General features: G+C 44.6%; 1 protein-coding gene and 1 long non-coding RNA gene across 2 annotated transcripts in view; one reads left to right on the top strand and one right to left on the bottom strand.

Annotated features, from left to right (window-relative positions):
- The window catches only part of LOC143359521 (ras-related protein Rap-1), a 50,080-nt gene that overhangs the window by 24,743 nt on the left and 8,130 nt on the right, over nt 1–17,207 (bottom strand). The window lies entirely within an intron of this gene.
- LOC143359522 (uncharacterized) overlaps nt 1–17,207 on the top strand; it is a 54,164-nt gene that overhangs the window by 21,310 nt on the left and 15,647 nt on the right. Inside the window, exon 2 of the long non-coding RNA XR_013083127.1 lies at nt 3,598–3,693. This is a non-coding gene — a long non-coding RNA (uncharacterized LOC143359522). The remainder of the gene's footprint in view (nt 1–3,597; nt 3,694–17,207) is intronic.

Raw genomic sequence — 17,207 nt, forward strand, 5'->3', positions numbered from 1 at the left:
GGTCTCTTCCCCTGCTCGCATAAATTCCGGATACTGTTAACGGGTCGGCCGACCGCCCCCTTTATTCCTGGCAACGCGACCTCTTCCGCGTCGTTTGCTCTTGCGAAATAATAAAAATATATATATAGAGAGGAAGAGAGAGAGAGAGAAGAAGAAGAGGAATCATATTGCAGAGTAGCGAAAAACGCGGCGCCGCGGCGCGACACGACGCGACGCGTCGCTCGCTCGTTAAGGCCGGCGACCTGTGAAATTTCGAAATAGCATCGCGATCCCGTCGCGACGGCCGTGAAACACAATTAAAACGATGACCGGCGGCTGGCACGTTCGGATGATTTTTCACGGGCCGCGGCCGACGTTGCACCTTTTTTTTTCTTTTTGTTTTTCACCGGCCTGCGGTCGCGAGATTGAATTGCGGGGGAAACAAAGAGCACCTCTTTTTCATTGTTTTGAAGACCGCCGATCGAATTGATATCGCGAGTCCTAGAATTTCAATAGCCGTTTTATCGTGCCGCGTGTCCTGCGTGAATCGCGAAACATTCCTTTCAGAGGAAGGTACACCAGAGTTTGAAAATTTACGACTAGGATTCGGGGAACGTTTTTGATCTACGCGAATTTTGAAGCGGCAAAATTGTGTTCTAAATGTAGAACAAAAGCGTGGAAACCGCGAAAATTAGAGACGCGTTTTCCAAGCAACCTTTGCTGCGTAATAAAAGTGCAACTAAAACAGGTAACAAAAGTGTATTCTAGCAACGCAGTCGCGAAATTCGACACGTGTCCTGTACATCCTTTGACTAGCTTGTCAAGTCCTTCATTTTAAATCGGAAACCTTTATAAGTCCTCTTGTTGTCACTTAACTTTTGAGTCTACTTTTCGCGTATTTTTTATTTTCAAAACTTTTCGGCGCATGGCTATCGTTAAAAAATGCAGTGGATAAATCTGAAACTGAAAACTGACAGATTTCACGAGCATTTCCGTTCTTGTTTTCTCTCCGAAATCATCCGTCATCGACAAACCTCGCAGTCACCTGCAACATGTGTCCCATCAATCTCACGCTTGTGAATTTTAGCGTCAGCATTGTTTTTTACTTACGAGAGTTGATTTATTCGGGATTATTTAATACAAATAAATCGTGAGGCGTAATAAAAAATATACCGTTCACGAATCAGCCCCTTTTTCAGATTAAATCAAATCTTATTTGACAACCTTGTTCCGTAAAATTATTCAGTACTAAAAAAAAAAACAATTCAATAATGATGAAAACCAATCTCTAAACGAGGTAAAAACATCAACGCGCCTAACGATTACTGAAACAGTATACGCGGATCGAAATCGTCTCGACAAAAGAAAATTGATTAAGCATGACATTTGAACCAAGGGTGGTACTCTTTAACCACTTTCGTCACAGATTCCAAGTCCGACCAAGCTGAATTCAATAACATCGAAAGAACATTTGAGTTTTCGTTTGACAAAATAAATTGCTCTTCGACCACGCGGTGTTTTCCCCGGTTCAATAGTTAGCGCGTTAAAAGCTGGAAATATTTGTGTAGCGGAAGTTCGAAAATTCGAGCCAGGTGTGCCGCGACGTTTCGAATTTCCAGACGCGATGCGAACCGCGATAGCTCGGCGAATTTCGACCGAACGGGCGGGCGGCAACGGTGGGTACGTATATCGCGAAAATATTGAAATCACCGCGCTCGGATAACGGGTAGCGGGCCGTTCCGCGGCTGAATAAGACTTAATTGCAGCTGGTAATCCCGTTCCCCGGGCGGAAAATCGAGTTACGCGGACGCGGTGTAGATTACAAAATGATTTTCCAGGGTAACCGGCCCGGGAGAAACATTGCCGCGGCGTGTTCGCACAGTTCGCCGGGCGTATTAATGTTTATACACACGGCCGCACGCGTCCGGGAGACTTTAACGCCCCGAAACGACAAGTTAAGGCACTTCCGAGGGCATCTCCTTCGGCGGCGGTGTCGTAAAGGAGCAACGGTGACAGCAATTTTCCAATTTCGCCGTTACACCGTTGCGACGGACACGTGCACGGCACGGGCCCCATTAACCGGGTCCCGGGTGAACTCTAATTCGTTTTCCCAGGCGTTAAACTTTTTCACCGAGGAGAAACCGTGAATCTTAACCCTCTCGCTTCGAGCGCCGGATATATCCGGCATCCGCGCGACGACTTGTGCGTACGAGTGCCGGATATATCCGGCATCTATACGAGTGTATACGAGTACCATCTGTGGCAATGATGAATTCATCTTTTTTCTTTAGAATAATTAATATGATATTGCATAAATCTTTTCATTTTAAAAATATAAAGAATACGTGCTATATTAGAGTGTGGTGAAGGTCTAGTTCAATGTACACGGATCTGTTCTATGGATTTTATTTCAGGACGGACAACTGGCAGAGTGACGTCTAGACTGGTAGCTAATGACTGACTGCTCTAGGTTTCCATCGCCCTGTCTACTTATACTTTTCTCTGCCCTTTGTGGCAGCTAAAAATCTCTTCCAAACAGTGCTGGTGTCCTCGAGACCTCACGCACGTGGGGCTCTTCCGGTCGCGGACGACCGCTGCCCTCTTGTCGAAGGTCCTTCGGCACTCCACGATTTATGGTACCCGTGCGCAGCTATTGAGACTGTGACTAACTCGAATTAAAATCATGCTAGGGTCTGAAACTAAACAGTTCTCTCAAAAATAGCATTGTCTAGTCACGTATACCATAAATCGTGTTCAGCAGTTTTCCAACTTTCTCTAGTCCCTACAAGAGCAACAATTGTTTTAGTAAGCATAGTAATTATTTAAGAGTTAGAAGAACGTATATACAATAACCACGCGCACCGTGCACATTTCTGGCGCATGCTTCCGTTCGGTGACGGCACTTCGGCGGACTGGACTGCCGAAGCGAAAGGGTTAACGTCCGCTTTGCATAATCTGTTTCTCCGCGACGGCGACGCTAAGTTCTTCCGGGGTTCGATCCCGGGCGCGCGGCCTCCGTTTCAATCTCGACGCTTATTTGGTAAGTTCACCGGTACGCGGAGGCGAAACCGCGCGTGGGAGGAAGCTCGCGGAAATTGGATGCGTAAATCCAAGGCTGCTTCGCTGCTTTGCCACTGTGCCGAGGATTCCGGACTATAAATAGTTTTTGGGATCGTTAAGATGGCTGCGGGCCCGGTGCAACGGGATGAAAGGCTGCCATCGAGCCGGATAACGCGAATAAATGATATTGGAGGAAACGACGAAGAAAATTGTTCCTACGGAAAACAAAATTAAGTCCTCTAAAATGGTAGTCAAGTTTAACGGTAACAGGGAGTCAAGAAAATAGTTTCGCATGAAATGAACCAATGTCTTAGTACCTTGCGGAAAGTTTCATTAAGCAGACTCGCCATTACACGAGAGATTGTAGGAGAGGATGAAACACACGAGTGTCTAATGCCAGCAAAAAAATTTGTTGAGTGCGAGAAAATCCTCAAGTCGGTAAGAAAAATTGTAGCACCTACGGAAAATAGAATTAAGTCTACGGAAACGGTAGCCAAGAAAGTTTACGCTTCGCTGGAAGCGAGGAGAATGCTAAGGGTTGGAATGCTTGTGTTTCAGAAGCCTACAGAACCCACGTCGCAGCCTTGAACCGGATCGTGAGCTGAAGCAGAAATCCTTTGGACGGCGACGGGAACGCAGTTTCGACTAAAGAAGGTAAAGACAAACGACTTTTCACGAGGAAATCCACTCGACAGGGTAAACAATGACGCGGCCTCGCGCGCTGCATAGCAAGTCGCTATGCGGCAACGCGGGAAATTTCGGCTTTCCGCGTGACAACGCTGGAAAAATCGACTGTATCGTTTACTGTGCAAACACGTACTCGCGAACCGTTTCGCGGAAGGTTCTCCGGTATTCTGGACACAATCGCCGCGCCGCACGGAGTTACACAGGCGACTGAAAGTTTGAAATCACTCTGTTGCCCTTTCCCAGTTCCGCAAATAAGCCGGAATAACAAGCTACCGCTGCGCTCGTCGCACACCGTGTTAACCCCTCGACTTTATTTCTTTCCGCCACCCTTATCGGAGCTGTTCTATTTTTTAATCATCCGTGGGAGAAAACGAAGTTTCGCTTACTGTCCGTGGACACGTTTGCTTTGGAGACTGAACACCAACACACACGGAAAAATAATATATATATATAATTTAATTATTTAATGTTGCTTCAACATCAAAGGTCATTAGCAACACGGTACATTTTCTTACAATATATTATACTTTGTATCCTTGATATACTTGGCAAGACCGGCGATACACTCCTTAGAACTTAACAGAATGGCTAAGGATCTAGGCAACTTAGCATTTTTCGTTTCATTCGCATATTTTTTGCATTCTATTATTAGGTGGTTTATGTTAATTGGTACTTTACATATATCGCAGATCGTATTTTCTTTCTTATTTAACAAAAATGAATGGGTTATTTCTGAGTGCCCAATTCTGATTCTAGAAATTGAAGTTTGAATTTGACGATCTACTAGACTTGGAAATTTGTGCCACTCAAAATCCGCTCCTTCATTCTGATATTTTTGTATATAATTCCTTTTAATTTTGTCAAATACCTGTTTCCTAAAAATTTCATTTAGGTGGTTTTTAAGATCGTTTAGTCTGGTATAATGGGTGATTTGTTTCATTTTTGTGTTGCAGGCTGCTAATTTGGCTGCTCTATCAGCATTTTCATTGCCTTGTATACCCATATGCGATGGAATCCAGCAAACAGTAATGGATTTGCCGGTTTCAACAGCCGCGTTATAACTTTCTTGTATTTCCTGTATACATTCGTCGGTTGTTTCCAAATCTTCAATGGCCATAGTAGCACTCTTTGAGTCTGTAAAAATTGTAAATCTATTCCCAGTGGACTTTTTGATTATTTCTAATGCTTTGAATAAAGCTAGGATCTCGCTACCGAAAACTGAGCAGATGTTGTTTAGTCGATAAAAATTTGTTACAGTCGGGGTTATTACGGAGCAACCTGTACCATTTTTTGTTTCAGAGCCAACCGTGAATATATTAATTGCTAATGGGTCACTATTTAGAATCTCTGCATGCAGTGATTGAAATACCGTAGGATCTGTCGAATCTTTGGGGTATTGTTCCAAGCTCATATCAGTTTCGAACTTCATTTTGACCCAAGGGGGGATCATGTGGAGCTTTTTTTGGTATATTTTGGGGAAGGAAAAATTTAATTCTTTTAGAATTTGATTCAGTGTGTAATAGATAGGTTTAGGTGCTTGGGGGTGAGAGGAAAAAGATTTTGAATTATGATCACAGAAGATCTTTGAGAAGGAAAAATAATAACTTGAGAAATTTTGTTTGAAATTTTTCTGAAATATCCTCTGAACATCTGAATATGGACTGCGGATTTTTTAATTCGATATTGAAAGTCGTTCAGGCTAAGAGCATTTAAATTTTTACTCCCCTGAAGAAAGTAATCCTGAGAAGCTATTAAGACACAGATCGATTTTGTTAACTTCGCCTTGATAGTCGTTAGGATCCCCGCATTAAGTCTTCCACAGACCCTCGAGGAGAGGTGGATTTCGAGGAATAATTTGCGATCTTACGGAGAATTCGCAACGCGACGGAATCCGCGTATATTTAATGCGATCGGGAGCAGCGGTTGGCACGAATGGAGGCGTAGAAATCGGGCGGGAAATGTAAACGAGGGAAGTGTAAGGAGGGTAATATTTCCATAGACATAGACATCGATGAAGATCGACCCTGTTCGAATCGAGTCTGACGAAAGGAGTAGGTTGCGCGCGCGCGTGGGCGGTGACAAACCGAACAATTTTCCAGGACGCGTGACTATCCATTCTCAAAGAGGAATCGCGGCGCGCAGCATTCTCCGCGAGACCCTCGCAAATTCCTCGCCCGCAAGACATTTTCGCCTTTTCCCGGGAGATTTATTCGGAACGGCTCGAGGTAGCTGCGTCGCCAGGAATGCGGCGTGTGAATCTGGAATCTCTTTCCGACTACTTTCTAGCCAGTTTGCAGTCGGAGACCCTTCGGCGATAGATAATTGTCGGTTTCGAGGTTCACTGAAAAAAGTGAAAGATTTCAAGAAAGAAAATTCAAGATAACTGTCAGACTCACTTTTGCGAAACAGAACTGTATCTGAAATATTTGTGAAGCCTCTTCTCACGAAAATATTACTCTAATTGTATCATCGTGAGTATACTACTACACAATAATTTGTTATTGTACGACCGATCGCGTTACCAATAATTTCCCTAATGTCAACGTATCACGTATACAGACGAATTGGTATAAAATATCGTAATTCAACCAAATTATCTAGCGACTCGACAACATTGTGGGAACAGTCGCTGGTATCTTGGAATTAACAGTGGCATAATGATGGTGTAATGATTTATCGCGTTACGAGATTACACGAAAGTGAAGTTACATCGATTAACATGCCATTAAATATCTGCCGCATTAATTTGCTGATTACACGCCGATCAATTAACAGATTCGTTACGTAGGCGTAGCTTTTCGCGATTCGCGGCGAACGGGGTCTCCCCCCCCCCTCTCCCTCTCTCATTTTCTCCCGTCGACGTAGTCAATTTTTTTCTCCTCGTCGGATACTTCGTTTATCCAATCTTATCTCTCGACTGCTCTTTGTTCGAGGAGGATCGTGCATTCTTTAGCATGCACCGACGTTCCGTCGCGCTGCTATATCGCAGACAAGTTTCCACGCTGTTAGGCAACCTGCTCGTGTTCCCCTCAGAATATCGGAGCCGAAGCGATGAGAAGCTCCTCGAAGGATATGCAAATCTATCCATCAATTTAGCACAAAAGATCCGCGACCGATACTCGAACGGTGTTCGAAAAAATTAATCGCTTTTTCTAGAAAATCGAGTTTAAGGGCTTCAGCGTGCGCAGGATGTAGAATTGGTTGGTCGTGATCAGACGCGTCAGACGAGATCCTATCTACCGCTGCATTTTCGAACCCAATTTTCTCGAAAACAAGGCGGCAAATGAGAAAAACGTTATTCCACATTTTCGACTTATTTTTACTCGTGGAATCATCCCCTGTCCGATTGTACCGCACGTCCAGCCACGCACTGTATAATTTCGGAATAAACAATCGAACCGTTCCGAAAAATCAAGGAAACTTGAATTATCGCGCAATGCGGTGGCAAACGTTATTGTGCAGAATTTTTGTTGGGGCCACGAGAAAGCCCGGTGCACGGAGGATTAAATAATCCGCGAATCCCACGGAAAGCGATATGAAATTTACTCTCCGAATTTTTCGCCAGTAACGTTCGTCCAGCTTTCCGCGGGTTAAAACCGCGTGAAAATTGTAACGTATACGGCCACGTTGTGAAACGAGCCACAGGCTACTCGAATTACTGGTTTTTGAACCGAGAAATTAACTGTACCAGGACATTAACGCAATCGCATAACCCGTGTTTGTCCAATTTGTTCGTCCTTTTCGCACTGAGTTTTCTCAATCATAGACTCCTACTTAACTGGCACACACGCGAGTCTACGAGAAACTAAATCAACGTTTAGCAAGAAAAGTCGGAAAAGAATTTAAGCTTAATGTTGTTGTATATGGCGTTCTAAATACTTAACCGAAGGAAGAAGATTGTAGGACATTATACGAACAGGCGATGTTCTTTCTTATTGGTTATTTTTAACGAGAATTCTTCGTTCAAGTCCTCGTAATTTAAAGGAACGAATGCTGCAGCATTATGCAGCTTACTCGAAAAAATAGCAGAGGACTTTAGCGTACGTTTAAGTTAACGTTTGCGGTCCCGGGAGCTGAATAAAAGCAGTAGATTAAAAAGGAGCACACGACTGACCCAGCAATGGGGAAATAATGAAACAGCCAATGTAAGATGGCAGATCCCATCGCAGCTGAATTTAAATGTCTCCCCGGACGAATTCTAAAAGTAATCTACCGAGGTGGGAAAACTTTCTTCAAGGAAAAGCGTTCTAGTTTTGTTGCGGCGCGGCGCGTCGCGGCGGCACGGAATCGATTCTCACCTCCGCGTCGGATCCGTTCCATTAGCTTTTTCTTGTTGAATGAAATTTTCAATCGGCCGGCCGCCGGGTTTGTCCACGTGAACGTCTTCGTCGCGATCGACCAGAACTTTTTTTCATCGGCTTCTTATCGAACCCCTTCTTCTCGGGCCCGTTCTTATCGAGCCGAGACAGCCCGTCATCGATGCGTTTTTAATCCGTGCCGGTAGACAGCCGCTTTATCGGTGATACGTATCCATTCATCGCGCGAAACATAAGCTCTTCGGACGCTCGGTGAGTAAGACGGATACCCTTGACACATCCACCTAGCATCAGAGGACACGTAATCCTCTTGGGATGTACGCGCGAAACGTCCCTCTCCGGACGTTTAATCACTACGCCGCGCTTTTCACCTTTCCCGAGACACCTCGCAGCTGCATGAGCAGTGTGCAGCGACGAAATTAAAAATATTAAAGTTTGAAATTTTTAGCGGAGACCGTGGTACTAAACGTGTCCATGCGCACATTTCAAGTATATTTAATCGCCAGACCTGCGGAGCACTGGAGATCCACTATTTTAGACTACTAAAAAATTAACAAGAATTTTTTATTCCGACTTTCTGCGGTTTTTATCATAGTACAGTGAATGATCGAATTATTAGAACCAGAACTGGCGAATAGACTGCGGATTGTATGCATTTCTGACGGAGTAGATGAAATATAAATGACAGGTCAAAAGAGCACCAACACACTGTTGTCAATTTATTAAAATTATGAACGGAAGAAAAAAGTTGTACACGCTTCCAGAAGTTTGTAATTAATGCATATTACAGATTTAGATTTTGGCGGATTTCTTTATACCGAGTGGAATTGCAATGAAGGTTTGAATGTTATTGAGGTTCTTTAAGAGCTCTGTTGTGCTGGGCTCGGAGAGAACAATATGATAGAAACGCACACGCATTCCGCATAACACTGTCATCTTGATAGAATTTTCCTGGCCGCGCTATTTTTCTTGATCTCGTTTTTAATCAACTTCAACTGCATATCTCTCTCCCTCTGCGTTTCTTGTTATCCATTCTCGCTTCTATCGTATTAGTTTCTGCTCCCTGTGTATATACTCTATTTCATTCGCGTGCGTTTACTGCATTCTCGGTGTTTGATTAATTTACTTTTTTCGCGCGCCAAAGGACTATGTATTTCCTTCGTGTAACGATGATGTAGACAAATTTAAACACACTGGAATTGCACGGGACTCTGCTACCTTTACGAGCCGCCCCGATGAATTATAAGAAGAATAAAGATTGAATTTCATTTCATCAGAGTTTATGAAAATCTGTATTTGATCATGGAGAAGAGCGAAAGATAAAAAGGGGTTTCCTGGAAATTGTTTATATTTTTAAATGTGTGTTTTACAATGGATTACAAACTTTTTAGTTCACATTCGTTCAGCACACTCTGTTCTTCTGGACACGTGCACGTTATGTTAAAACTCAAGTCTTATTCAATAAATTAAATAAGTGCACTGTTATTATTTTTGGTAACCAATGTGATCTTTTACTGCTCCATCGATCTAGTGCCAATGACGGTGTTCGATCCAGTTGTTTATTTACGTTTGATGGCGTTAAATCTCGTTGTAGAGTTTAGCTTCGCAAGTTCCGCAATAAAATAAAACAAAGCGCTCGACAGTCTATTTTATCGTTATTGCCGCAGAGATTATTACTCTCCGTAAATATGTCCAGCGAAAACAGTCGAAACTGAATCGGTGGTATTTTCTTGTTGCTTCTTGTGTCTATATGTGTACGAGCGTGCAACAGACCGTCGCGGCACGCGGTGGTCCGGAGAAAGAAAATGCGAGAGAGAGAGAGAGAGAGAGAGAGAATACGATCGTTTTTCACCGGGCAAGTTTCAGCATCTGGCGCACGACAAATTGGCCGCTGTCCCCTTGATTCGAAAGCGATTTCTCGCCGAGCGTATTTCCGGCTGGGCTCCCATGTCTCGTGCGTTATGAAACCACGTCGTGCATGCGAACGACGCTGACCAAATTACGCTCTATTATCCCGCGGACGCGAAAATGCGGTTGACAGTTGTCGATCTTTAAACGAAATATTATTTCCCATTATTAATTTCACTCGACGACCAACCGGATCGAATTGAATTTCACTAATTTATGCAAACAATTTGGTTGAAGTCGCAAAAACAGGCTTGCGAACAAAAGAATTGTTTAGACTTTAATAAAAAAAAAAATATTACGTATGATTCCCGTTAGTAAAATGCAGCTATACTTTTCAGAGATTAGAATTGATTGATCACTTACAAGTGTCAATCTTATACTCATAATTGAAGACTTGATTGGGTCAGAGATAAGATGGATTAGAGCATCTCTGAGGGGGGGGGGGGGTGGGGGGCGGGGGAGAATCGTTTGCATACGATTTCACACAATGAACGCGAGCAGTCCGATTGAAACGTTTCGCGTTCTTTGTGAGCGATTCCAGCCCGGTAATCGGCAATTGAACGAGGGTAAAAACCACGAGGTAGCCGCGGCTGAAACGTTAATTGCCCAGTCCGCCGCGGACAGGATGACTTACCGTCTTCGTTTAAGGGAATTGATAACGGCAATTAAGAAGATCGCGCTCGCCCACGTATTTTTCTTACGACGTCTCGCCGAGCGAATAGATCGCGGGTCTGTAATAATAGCCGATAGGCGACGCGCGATTAATCACGCGTGTCCGCCGCCGTTGTAATTAAACGGCGGATAAATGGCGGAAAAATAGCGGCCCGGGGGATATTATCGGTTGGCGATTATACCGGAGAATCGCGTCGATCTCGATGACCATCGCTCGATTTTTCGCGAGAGCCGCGCCGTAACAATAGCGTTTCATCTGTCACGTTAATCACGCTCGGCGCTGTCGTTTTTCGCGCGGAAAACTCGTCGGTCGACGCTCGAATCGCGGAAAATTCGGAACCGTGCGGCACATCATCGCGGAAAACGGAGTTTCGCGCGACAAAATCCTCTGCGGCGCGGAAAACGCTGGAAAAGAAGTCCATTCTAAACTTCGATTATTGTTTACCGCATAACTTGTCGGGTCTTTTATCTTTTCCAGCGGTTTGCTGAAATTTATGGTACACAGTCTTCGCAGAAATATTGATTGGTCGCGTTCTTTTAGGGCAGCGTTCCCAGCGATGGGGTGAAAGCGACCCTCGAACTTGAGGGGTTGAAAGTTTGTTTTTCGTTAATGTCTTTGGAAACAGAGGGTGCAGACAAATGGTTTTTTCCCAACCGCGGGGTTCTCAATCAAAAGTTTAGACGTGTCGAAAATTTGTAAATTAAAAAGTAGATTTAAAACATTTTTGTTTTCTCATTGTTGGAAGACGTGGCTGTCCCTGATTGTCTTAATTGTACATTCAGTTTCACTGTGTGATATCAAATAATCGTTATTATTATTTTCAGTTGGGCGGTTCTCGAGTCTCTCTCCACTTTGCAGAAAAAATCTACCGAAACATTCTACCCGTTCCCCTGCTTCTTTGTAAGCCAAGAATGTCTACATTGCGATTATGCGATTCTCGTCTACCGCAGTTATAGCACACAGTTTCCCAACGTCTGTTCAGACTCGAAAATTGGGTTGCAGAGGGTTGAGTCCACGAGGCCCGCAGTCCGCGAACAATTAAGAAACGATAGGAATATTCTCGGTGTTGTGGAATCGCATAGGGAGGCGTCGCGACGCCGGATCTTTTCGGCGAGCCAATCTCGCGGAAGAAAAAGAGATTTGCATAACACGGTGAAGCGCGGGGTCTCTCGTCGAGAGCCTGTTTCGCCGGTCCGACCACTTCGCAAATTGCTTGGAACTCGCTTGAAAATATTTCCGGTGAGCGGCTTTCGAGAGGCAGCCACGGTGACGTAATTCGAATCAAAGCGAGACAGATTCCATCCCCGAGCCTCCCTTCGTCGACGCCGTCCCCTCCCCACGAAAACAATGTCGGGAAATAAAGCTGGCCTGAGGTATTTTTTAACCGAGACCGCGAGGGTGCCGCGGCGTTAAAATGCTTCCCTGATTTTCATATATTATTCAATGGCCCCTCCCGCAACGGAATAATTACGTGTTAACCCCCTTTGCGCGTCGCTTTTCCTTATTTTCCGTTTTCCCTCCGTCCCCCCTCTCCCCGCAACCCTTCGGACCACCATCCATCGTTGTTCGAAACGCTTTGAACACGCTCGCGCTGAAAGCTCGCCGCGAGTCTTTTCTGTCTCGCGCTTTTCACCGCGCAGACAATTCTGAATAATACACCGGCGTGTACAAAGACGCTAACCGGGAAGCATTCCGCCCACCATTTTTCTACTTCTCTTTCAAACGTTTCGTGTTTGCAGTTTTACCTGGCCGTCACCCTCGGTCGATTTAAATTTCCGACGGGGTTTACAAACACGCGCGTCCCCTCTCGTCTCGTCTCGTCGCGATTTGTGTTTGCGTCGCTGATCCCACACGCGCGGTTACCAGACGTTTGTTGACAAACAGACACGATATTTACAACGAAGCGACGTTGCACAACAGCTTCAATCAGTTCGAGGAAATGTGATTTCTTGCGCCAGGAGAGCTCCGCTTGTTTTTATGCTCGCCGGGAGTTGTTTCCTGTTCGTCTCAGCGAGGCGTTTTTGGATCATTGATCTTCCGTGTGGGATGATTTTTGTGTACAAGTGTTAGCAACATATCCGCGACTCTTTTCTGATTAAAATGATACCCAACACGACGCAATTCGGATCGTATTTACTCGTTTAATGCACGGTAGATTGGTACCTCTATTATCCGAACTGAATCAGTGGATTCACAAGTGTGCTACAATTTTGGTTGATATGTTCACTGAGTAGTTCTGTGTGTACACGTATTCGACAACGAACGATGGTCAACTCAAGCATCATCGGTTCGGATAATCGAGGTTCCATTGTATCGTGAATTAAAAGAGCAAGCGTAATCCGAATTGTGTCGCGTTTGGTATCATTGTACTCGGAAAAACTTCGGGAATGTGTCGGTAAAAGTTCCATTAAAAAAATGATTACAACTTTGAGGTTGTAGCTTTAATGCATTACTTAAAGTAAGTAGCCTAACTCCTGCATTGGTCCTGAGATACTGGCAGCCTCTGTTAGCCTTGTTCGTTCTCGGTTTGTCGCGGGAAAAATTTGTTCGTACCTCTACCACCACCACGTTTTTCCCAGCAACGGTTCGAGTTTCGGATTCGAATCACGCGGCTGGCCGATTCGATTTGTGTCGATAGAGTGGCTCGAATCAGTGCCCGCGTATGGCAGTCCCGCGGGACGGATCAATCGCTCTCCGATAGTAGCTTAGCGCTTTCGCAGGAAGGACGACGAACCAAAGAAATTGGCACACCGGGACGCATAGAACTAGCATGGTTCAATTTGTCCTGGAATTTTCCCGTTCGCGCCTCGGACTACTCGAACGACCAAGGGAAAGTTTGTAATGGATAACGAAGTGGGATTCTGAACCTCCATGTCCATCAGGAAATTTGATTCTTGCTCACGAGAGACCAGCATCTCCCGCGGACGGGAAACTGTCGAGATTGAATTCCGTTGCACTAACCGCCGGGGGTTAATAAATCTCTGGGGGCTCTAACCACACAGTAACTACCGGCAGACTCGCTCGGAAGATTTAATCATCCTTTAAACATGCTCCGGGAATTTTTGCGTTTATGCTCTGTTAATGAAATTTATGATAGGCGACCTGGAATCTCACTCATTTGTGGTTGGATTAATATATGCTTTTTGTACTTTAAATATGCCTTTACGCGGAACTAATATATTCGACTTGTATTCGATTATTCGTCCACTAGAGATATCAAAATTATTGGTATTAAATTAATTCATAGCTTCCTCTAAACACAGATATCGACTTCATTTTCTTCTATAATTAAATTAAACAGATAGGACATGATTTACAATGTGACATTCTATTTTAAAAATTGGGTTACGGTGCCATTTTTCTTCAATCTATAATCCAGCGAAGAATATTTGTGGTATATTAAATAATCAGCTCGACAAAATTAAGAATATGATAAAATAAAAATAAGGTAATAGAGGAGGTAAAAATGTGCTTCTTTTGGAAAAGTACCACGTAAAACTTGTCACGTAAAATTTCGTAATCTTTAAAACGTTACTGTATATTTTAAAATGCAAAAATATAAAGAAGAACGAGGGTTTATTTTCGAGTAAAAATTCATCGGAACGGTGTCTAACTGTCCTTGCACATTTCACTCCGTCGTACCTTTATATATTCAGTGGATCGTGTATCGGTCTCGAGCAAATATCCCCGAGCAGCCTCGGGGGAGGAAGTTTGATTCACGACTTCTGGGGAAAAAATTCGATTCTATTTCCATGATTCCGACCGATTGAGCTGTTTTCGGGGGAAACCTGATCCCGGGCCGAGAGCTCGGACCTGGTTTCTTAGCGACGTTTCTTCGTCGAAAATTGCCCAAACGAAAACAATACTGCCTTTGCGTCTTGCGAAAACAATTCTTTGAGTTCTCGAATTAAATCGGTCGCTTCGAAGCTCGATGATTGCTCGATTATTTGCTTTCTAGACATTTTGCACGTGGTTTATACGACTGAGAAACGGTCGACAAATACAAACGTTGATACAACAAAAATTCGCTGGTTAGAAACATGTTTGATTAACTTCAATACATTTCTAGTATTGTTCGATGAAATAATCTTGACACAAACGTGAAAACAATTTAATCTATGCGTGTTATTATTTTCTGCTGTATTAACGTGAAGGTTAACTTCACTTTGAGGCAAAATCGTCGAAGATAGGAAGTGGTCTTTAGATAATTTTGATTGTGCACAAAATATGACAAACTCCAATATGTGAAATACAGAATTTACAGAATTCACATAAATACACAATTTATTAAATTTAATAGACCGAGAAGGGAGCCTTGCAATTACGTCGAAACATTTCGATCCGATTTTCGACGTAATAGAGCCACGCGTAATAATAAAAGACGCAAATAAATACTTTTTCGAAAGCCAGTCACCCAGAACGAACACGATCTGTTAATGGCAGCTGAACAAGTCCGTGGAAGCCCTCGACAGCGTTTCTCGAGTCAATTTCGTGTCGAAGGGCGTCGAAACGTCGGCCCTCTTTGCTGACGGTATCCCATCGTCGCGCTATCGAGCGTCGGTCCTAAATAAATTTTCCCTGGACGATCAGCAGCTGTGGCCCGGAGTGAAATTCGGGGTTCCATGGAACATCTCTGTCGACGATGGCTGGCCATGATTCGTCGACGAGCATGCCGAGCTAGGCGGGGTCCATCCCCGGTCCTATCTTTTCGTCTTGGTAATCGATACCGGCGAGGGTGCACCAAGTCAAACATTATTATCGACAACGGTGGCCCTTGTCCGTGTTCGGTGTCGGGCCGTGTGCACCGTTAATTGGACGTGCACGTAGATCCTGCGGGTTTACGGCTCGGAAGGCGTCTTGCCTCGCCAATTGTTCCGCAGCGTCGCTAACAAACCGCGTTTCGAGGGAGAGTTTATTGTACCCTTGCTAACGCGAACGCCACCGTATTACAATTAATCGTTACCGTGGCCGGACACGCCGCTCCATGAATTTGCATTGTACGCCCCCGGTTGTTATTGTTAACCGTCCGCTGCGACGCTGGCCGCTGTAAAGCGTTTTAGCGAGAGCGCGTGCTTCCCCACCATTCTGGCGGTTTCGTGGCTAAAGCCGAGCTAATGCGCCGGGGCTGTTGAAAATATCGTTTTATTATTGTTTACTGCGCACGGTGCTGTTGTCGTTGCGCAGGCTCGATCCTCGAGTGTCCATTAAACCCACCGCGGCAGAGGAAAATGCTCGAACGTTGATTGGTTGGATTACTTTATCCGGGGCAATCGACAACGCTGGATGATGTTAAAAAATCAACGTTGATCGTGTTATCGCTGCCATAGGCGTTCATCTATGCGAACAGTATTTCTGGTGTTTGTCAAATAGAATATTATTTGAAACATTGCTTCGGAAACCTTTTTCTGTATTCTGAGCGAACACTATAACTTCCCTCCATGTATAGAATCTCTCCAAAAGTACGCAATTAAAATTCCTATTCCTACTAGTTCGCTTGATTTCAATTTTCCAGGAAAGTTTCTTCTCGTGCATGCTGTATGTTTGACAGGGTTGAACGAAATCGATAGGACTCGCAGATAGCATGCAACCGAACTGCAGCAAACTGCTAAACACAGAAATTCAGCACGACCGTGCCAGAAACGAAAGAGAACGGGACAAAGGATCGGCAAGAGCATGTCGAGCAGTATACAGTGAATTCTCGATATATGTCAACAACACGGGTCTTGCCAGGGTCATGTATCGTACAGGAGACATACCCGAGCCGTGTTATGTTTACTCTCCTCGGCGTCCTCTCGTTGGCCCCTCACGGAGTATACCACGCGGTAGTGGGGATAATTCCGCGACGTTTACCATCCAGGCCTCGGCGACATATATAGAGAAATCACTGCACTATATTTTTCACGGTGTTAAAAGCAAGCGGCTTGCTTCCGGGAGCTCTTTTCCGAAAATAATTGTTTCCGGATCCAAGATGGATTTCGGTATTCTGTAAATAGTGCTGACACGGCAGATCCGTTACATTCGAACACACGCAGTCCGGGAGAACGTTGTCCATCGTCCATTGTACCGATCGAACGTTCATCGCGGCGGTGTTCCGTCAACGAACGCAATTTGCCGATGCGATCGCCTGTAATCAGCTATGCAACGAAATTAGCCCCTCGATCAAGCTCGATTCGATGAAACCGAATCCCGATTAGAATTTAGCGGCTCGATCGTTGGGGATAACGTAGGTGCAACGTAGGTGCACGCATAGATGCAACAGATGTCTCGGTGAAGCTCGCGCGTTTATCGGCCCGGCTGTCCCGATCCAATTAATCTTCCCCCGTGCGAGAAAAAAAAAGAGAATGTCCGTCTGATAACCGAGACACAACGCTGCTACGCAAACTGAACTATCGCTCGCTGCTATTCATCATTCTCGCAATATTCGCAGCCGAACATCGAGCCCGAGAGTAACGGCAACGTCACTGAGAAATGAATATCTGTCGCGTGCGATGAATCTTCGGACCCTCGACTCACTTTTTTTTCTTTCATATAAAATCGTACTTTTCCTGGAGGTATGATTGCAAGGGTATCTCGTGTATTCGTTA

The sequence above is a fragment of the Halictus rubicundus genome, chromosome 12 (genome assembly GCF_050948215.1).
Source record: "Halictus rubicundus isolate RS-2024b chromosome 12, iyHalRubi1_principal, whole genome shotgun sequence".
NCBI lineage: Eukaryota > Metazoa > Arthropoda > Insecta > Hymenoptera > Halictidae > Halictus > Halictus rubicundus.